Here is a 7,837-nt window from a genome sequence, read left to right as displayed (position 1 = left end):
GCGGCCGCTCCTTCTGTTTAGCTCGATTTCTCCTAGCCGAAGTAGGAAAATGTGCTATAGTTGACTTTTCATGCTTCCATAGTAGGCTTTATTTAGCCTCTAAATATATATTTCGAACTTGTCAACAATATATAGCTTGAACCACTGACATTGGCTCAATTTCTCCAAGACGTGTCTTGTCAGGCCAAAATGCTCATTTTGGGCCCAAACACATATGTAGCCACTTGCAAGACTATAATTCAAAAAAATTCGGTTGTTTTTCGATGGTAAAAATAAAATTACAAAATAAATTCCCTAAAACAACCTACTTCTTGAAAGATTTATCACCTTTTCTTTGATCCATGGTTAGATAAGAGATCGTCATAGAATATTCTTCGTATGCATTTACTCTTTTTTTCTCCTCTACCTAATCTTAGGGTGAGATCAAATGAATATCGTCCACATACTAAAAGCTCTTAATTTGTGGACCAATTTCATACTTTTTTTTGGCAAGGCATGTATTTCTACATCATGTTCCCTTCTATTTTTACTTGATGCTTTCTCCTTTTGATGAACTTCCTCAATCATATTCACAAGTACAATAAAGCTAGCTATAACTTATTGTTGGTGATGCCGAGCAAAACTTAAGTAGCTAGGACTGTCCTATGTGGGGATGGTCAATGGGGTGCAAATTTGTAGTAAAATGGGTGGAGGTTTTTGGGTAAAACATACAAAAAAAGTTCCTTAATTATTAGCTAACTCTATATAAAGCGGCCTTACCTGAGTTTTGTTAGGTGATCAGTACTGGTGAAGTTTGGTGCCCTAGCAAAGTTCTGAAAATTTCGGACAAAAACCCTAATATATCATATCTTGGCTTGTTTTTGCTCTAACCCAGAAAAGTTTATTTTTGACTTGGTCGTCACATGGTTTGTCTTCTACTATGCACTATTATTTCCAGAATAATGTATGGCGATTATATTGTACCTTTCCAGAATATTCAATATTGTACCATGAAGCTTACATAATTAATTAATCCACCTAATTAAGAGTTTTAGGTTTATGATGATTAATTAATGATTCCTTAGACACAAGTGGCTTCTGGTTCTTGTAATCAACCAATTGAACGACTAATAATGTTTAATTAGAAGTTGTTAACTGGCGGCATATAGACGTTTCTCCAAGTCTTCTGTTTAATTTAACTTGTGTTAAGCAACAATTGGGGCGATTTCATTCTAGTTGCTGCGGCTAATTCTCCATCAAACGTTTACGAAATGTCGATTCAGTCAGTTCAGGTGAAGGTGTTTTGGGTTTTCTGAAATTAATTGAAATTTTCCTCACCTATAATTCTCATTTGAACCCACCCTCTGATGTCTAATATTGTCAAGTCATATATTGAAAAAAGTGATAGAGCAAATATTACTGCAACTCATAATGCTTAGACTTTAGGAAAATGAAATGGCATCTTAGATGAGAAATTAAGTACGGGACAATGTTTTCTCTTTTCACTTTTGAATCAAACGTTTTGAAATAGAAAAAATAAACTTAAGTAACTCGAATTAGAGTGATAAATTCTATCTCTAATTTACTAGAACTATAAACCACTTGTTCTAATTAATTTACATTCAGTTTGGCACAAAAGCTAACATGTGGGGGAGTGAGTATGCAAAACTACAAAAAGCCGCATTAATTAGCATCTGGGGTTGGAAAGTTTCAATGTCAATCTTATCAATTATTTTCTAAATTAGTATATGCTTAATTGCTAAAGCAATATATATCAACTAGCATTGTTACTTACGATTAATATAAATTGCACCAAATTAAGGCCAAAGATAATGTTTGGCCGACATGACTAGAGAATTTTCCATCTCGTGCGAAACATTGGCCAAAAAAACATAAAAACCACGTGCCACATTGTGCCTTCCAGAAGTGAGAAGCCTTTCTTCGTACGTAATAGGTACCCTTATTTTATTCTCGCCTTTCTTCTATTTTCAGCTATTTTAATTTTTTTATTACTGTCCTGCCGACTTAGCTTTGGTTTTTTATACTCTTTTATTTTCCATTTGTAATCGACAAGTACACGAGCATGAAGCCAAAGTATCAACCAAGTATAGGATGTCATCCATAGATGCACTTTATTGACCGAGCTCCTATATATTGTTACATTACATATATAATTACATTACACCGTTTACATGCGTTGTTAATTAAGGTAATCAAGTGACTTGAATTACTGCATATAGTACAAAATCAAGAAAATGATGCTAGGCTAGCTAGCTTCATTTCTTCACATGCATAAAGCTCGAACAATCAATCCACGGACCGTCTAATTCCAACATCTCGTATAATGTATATATCACTTGCTTCAATACGTAGGACGTTCCGAACATTGATACTAGTTTAACTTTGAACTCGATCTACTATTTCATTTTCGTCATTTCATAATGAATTATATATATTTTTCTTCTTCATTGTTCGAAATAAATAATTTTAAAGAAATCTCGTGCAATTTTTCTCATATCATATATGGTTAGGTATTGTTTAACTTGTAATAAGCACAACAAATTCCAACAAGTTAATTATCGCTCGTCTTAGTTCAGACTTGTTCTCATTTCTTTGCTTTGTTACACTTTTGGGTTTTGGCTTAATCATGGTACTGCACTTATTTTATACTGGGTGGGGCTTGTCTCACTTTTGGGTTTTTCTCATATCATATATATTTTTCTTCTTCATTGTTGGAAATTGTAGCTTGTGCGGTTAATGTGACCCATCTCCCTCCCACAGGTATTATCTGATCGATGATATTAAAAAGCAAAGTTACAATTTTATAGTTTAGACTAGCTCCTAGTCTCCGAGACTCCTACAGCTTTAAAAAATTGAAGATATATATATATATATATATAAGTGACACCATACTTTATCAAGAAAAGACAGAGTGTATACCTTATATACTGATTAAACAGAACACGTGCAGATTATGTAAATATAAAACTAATCAAACAAGAAAAAACAGGACATATAATAGTAAACCCTAGTTTCTTCCGATATTATATTCTCATGTCTGACAGAGTATAATATATTCCCCGGTATCGTCATATAGTATATTTGCAATATAGCGACAACCTTGGACTAGTTCCATACCTCTCGCAAATCTTAAGGCAACGCAAATTTTAAAAAAAATATAAAGGGCGCAATGCTGTTCTTCTGAGAAGAAAACACATACATATTGATCCGAAATTTTTTTTTTCTTCTATTTTTTGTCTTTGTTTTTTGTTAGGATTTTGCTAAATGTACCCAACAAATTTCTTAGTGTACCAGGCAGTAAAAAAGTTATTTATCAATTTCCAATTTTATCCTTACACCAAAAAAAAAAAACAACTCACACTCCAGCAATCTTGTGCTCCTCCATGACTGCACATACCCAAATCATCTCTCTCTCTCACACCAAGCACATTTTCTAGTAAGTACAAGGGTGTCTAAAAGGCCAAGCCAAATCAAAATTCACCATTACTGCATATATAAAGTAAGAACCTACAAACTAAAAACAGAAAATTAATCCTAACAAATAGTCCAAAACCCAAAGAGAATAGAGTTTGCAGTTCTGTGCTACAAGAATGCCATCAGTAATGCCCCTTAAACTCCTTAAAGCTTCTCCCCAACGCTGTCCCTGAGCTTAATAACTGAATTGTTCGTCAAATTACCCCTAAAGGTCCGATCATCAACTCGATCAACGCTCCCCATTAATGCCAGAATCCAAATGACCCCAATCGCAAAATCCAACACTCTTGTGCTGCTCTACTCACACCCGTTACTTCAATGAACCCATAACCTATTATTTCAAATGTTGAAATCTTCAACACCCAAATAAAAAATCTACAATTAGATGAACCATTTGAGAAAGAAACTTAGTGTTTCTTGATGGAGAAATCCTTAGTTAGACAATTGATAAAAATCATCAATAACTATAAAGTTTATATAGAATTGGATTGTACGTGAAAACTGAGGAGATATCAATGTTGAAGATTGGAAAAATCTGATGGAGAGTTGGTGGGGAAGGGATGAAGACTACTGGGTACAGATATGGGGTTAAAATTGAAATTTAAATAATTATTTTTTACTGCCGGGTATATTTAGAAATTTGCTAGGTACATTTAGAAATACCCTTATTATAGCCATAATTTTTTCACACAATTTAGATAACTACACGATTTTTTGACTTGACTAATTTTTTAGAGAAACGACCCAGCATATTCAATAGGAACCTAAAGACCGTCGATTAAAATTAAAATCTGGCAAAAGACCATTGATTACAATTCTATGATTGATCTGCTGGCTAGAAATCACTCTTCTAGAAGTCGACATCCTCCTTAAGTTCTGCGCGTGTATATATAGTGTATAGCATATATACATGCATATATATGAATTTCATACTGTCAGAGATTAGGGGCGCATACATGTATATGAATTTAGACAGGGAAAATCAAGACATATGCATTTACTTGCATACATGTACACACAAACACAGATACTGGAAAATTTACAGCACCTCATGAATCTTGATATTTCTATGGGCAGTTTTATAAATTAATGGTTCCTAATTAAGCTTGTGATAGCCAGATGACTTAAGCTGCATATGACGAAAATTAAACGCGTCATCTCCATGTTCAAGGGATAGGACTTCAGAGGGAAAGTGATTGATTTTGATGTGTTGGAGATTTTTTTTTCAATGACAGAAAAAAAAGCAAACAATTACAAATTCACGATCTACGTCCCTTCCGAGCTAATGTGTTGGAGATTTGCAAACTTGGTATTATGATATAATGAATTGCATCACGTGTTCCATTAGAAATATCACTTCATTATTGGATTTGAATGGCTTCCTGTGATTATATTTATCATATTGACACAATGACACCAACTTGTCAAGAAGGCAATAAGACTGTTAATCTACCAGCAATAATGTTCTACTGTCAGATAATTTATCAAGTTGTATCATCTTTGGACTCTTTTTTTTTTCATATTTGATATGTATTCTGAAAGTCTTCACTGATCACATGGCTAATATTAAATTTTTGAGTAATATATTTAAAATGCGAGATTCTAATGATCTCTAATAATTTCAAGTCTTTCATTTGGTTTTTATGCTCGTTTTTGTTTGTGATCAAAACAGTGATGGATTCACAAACCTATTTAATGTATGTAAAGTCGACGTGGAAGGATTCCAGACACGTGTTTAGCAAGTTTCCTTTTAGAAACAGTACGCATGGTTAAAATTGAAACCAGAGCATTAATATTCATATCTAATCATTGGTGTAAACGTGTCGATCATATTCCTTCATACGTATAATAACAATTGTCGAAATCTTGATGCATTGTCTGCTGATGATTATCAGTATAATTAACTCAGAGGGCTCTAACTTCTCGATCACAAACATTAGTTGCCAATAATAGAAAGGGTCTTTCTAAGGGCAAGTTCACCCGTTGGGTCACCAAGTCACCCACTATTCACTACTTTTTAGTGTTAATTTCGTGCCCTGGGTCATGAGCACAGTGTATTTCGTGCCCTGGGTCACCATGGTGACCTGCACAGTGTATTTCGTGCTCTATGTCACGAGCACAGTGTATTTCGTGACCCAGATAATGAAAATATACACTAAAAAGCAGTGAATAGTAGGTGACCCGGTGACCCAACGGGTGAACTTGCTCTAAGAGCATCTCCAACAGTAAAAGCTATTTTTTTAGCTAAATCATCTCAAAATTAAATTTAGGTAGTAAATTTCCAGCTTTTCCTCCAGCAGTGTTAGCTAAACTAAAAAAATAGAACGTGGAGTGTTTAGCTTTTTGTTATTTTCTCTCTCCTCCCTAGCTAAATTTAGCTAGAGATTTTAGCAAAAGCCAAATTTGACTTTCATATAGCTATTCTACTGCAGTGCTAAACTATCTCAAATTAGCCAAATTTTTAACTTTTTGTTGAAATAGCTAGTCTGTTGGAGATGCCCTAAATGTACTCAGTAAATTTCTAAATATACCTGGCAGTAAAAAATAATTATCTAAATTCCAATTTTAACCCCATATCTGTACCCAACAGTCTTCATCCCTTCCCCACCAACTCTCCATCAGATTTTTCCAATCTTCAATATTGATATCTCCTCAGTTTTCACGTACAATCCAATTATTTATAAACTTTATAGTTATTGATGATTTTTATCAATTGTCTAACTAAGGATTTCTCCATCAAGAAACACTAAGTTTCTTTCTCAAATGGTTCATCTAATTATAGATTCTTTATTTGGGTGTTGAAGATTTCAACATTTGAAATAATAGGTTATGGGTTCATTGAAGTAACGGGTGTGAGTAGAGCAGCACAAGAGTGTTGGATTTTGCGATTGGGGTCATTTGGATTATGGCATTAATGGGGAGCGTTGATCGAGTTGATGATCGGACCTTTAGGGGTAATTTGACGAACAATTCAGTTATTAAGCTCAGGGACAGCGTTGGGGAGAAGCTTTAAGGAGTTTATGGGGTATTACTGATGGCATTCTTGTAGCACAGAACTGCAAACTCTATTCTCTTTGGGTTTTGGACTATTTGTTAGGATTAATTTTCTGTTTTTAGTTTGTAGGTTCTTACTTTATATATGCAGTACGTAATGGTGAATTTTGATTTGACTTGGCCTTTTAGACACCCTTGTACTTACTAGAAAATGTGCTGGGTGTGAGAGAGATGATTTGGGTATGTGCAGTCATGGAGGAGCACAAGATTGCTGGGTGTGAGTTGTTTTTTTTTTTTAGTGTAAGGATAAAATTGAAAATTGAGAAATAACTTTTTTACTGCCGGATATACTAAGAAATTTATTGGATACATTTAGCAAAACCCCTGTAATAATCGTAGTCTAATGACTTCCGGATCGTTTTTTTTTTTGCATAGTGAACAAATTATAGAGTAAATGATTTTTTACCATTGAATTAAATGGCGACACGTAGAGGTTTGCAACCAAGCAATTTTGTATACTTTTCCAGAGCAACACATCTATTTCTATGGAACGTGTTTTTGACACATAATACAGAGTTTGTAAGCTTTTACAGGCCCACTAAACATTGCCTTTTTTGGGTTATTTTCAAAAGCACTGGCATCCAGTATGTCTGGTCTTTTTTTGGGGATTTGATCGGTACGGTTGGAAGCTTATGAGTGTTAATTGGTGTGTTTAATAAACATAAAAGGACTTCAAGCGATTGTGGATGGTTTTTATCAAATTTGTACTGTTCTCCAAGTTGGTGCTGAAAGCAAGCGCGTGAAAAACCTCAAATCACAGGGCAGTGCACAATCTCTCTCACGTCGAAGTCCCATACCCATCGCATATGGTAGGGCTGAACATCATTGGCATCCTTTTGGACTTTTGGTCCCATAAACTGTCACTGTGACTTAATATCCATGCCTGCCGTTTAATTCAGCAGCAATGAAAAAATGGCCAAGTACTGATATAAATAATCAGTCTCATGCAACTTTGCGATGTAAAAGTAGAGGGACAAAGTGTACGGGAACTGGATTTTCACTCGTGTTTGTTGTCGACTGTTTTGCTTAAACACCAGCCCTGCATCAAAGTTCAAAGTTCAATCGTGATATCTGACCTCTCAGAATTGATATTAGAGCCTTAGAGGTGAAAAGAAACAATTCTGCATCATGACGGGTAAACAGAATATCAAATCTACCCCCCCCCCCCCCCCCCCCCCAAAAAAAAATAATTATCTAGTACTAGGTCTTTCACAACGAGATCTATTTATACAGTAATGGTATTTAATTATGAAGATTTGCTGAGTGGTTGACCCTTAGTCCGTTCTTGCAAAATACATATCTTTGGTAT

This window comes from Rosa rugosa, chromosome 7, assembly GCF_958449725.1.
Source record: "Rosa rugosa chromosome 7, drRosRugo1.1, whole genome shotgun sequence".
In the NCBI taxonomy this organism is placed as follows: domain Eukaryota; kingdom Viridiplantae; phylum Streptophyta; class Magnoliopsida; order Rosales; family Rosaceae; genus Rosa; species Rosa rugosa.
The sequence above is the reverse complement of the archived record's forward strand: the minus strand, read 5'-3'. Positions refer to the sequence as shown.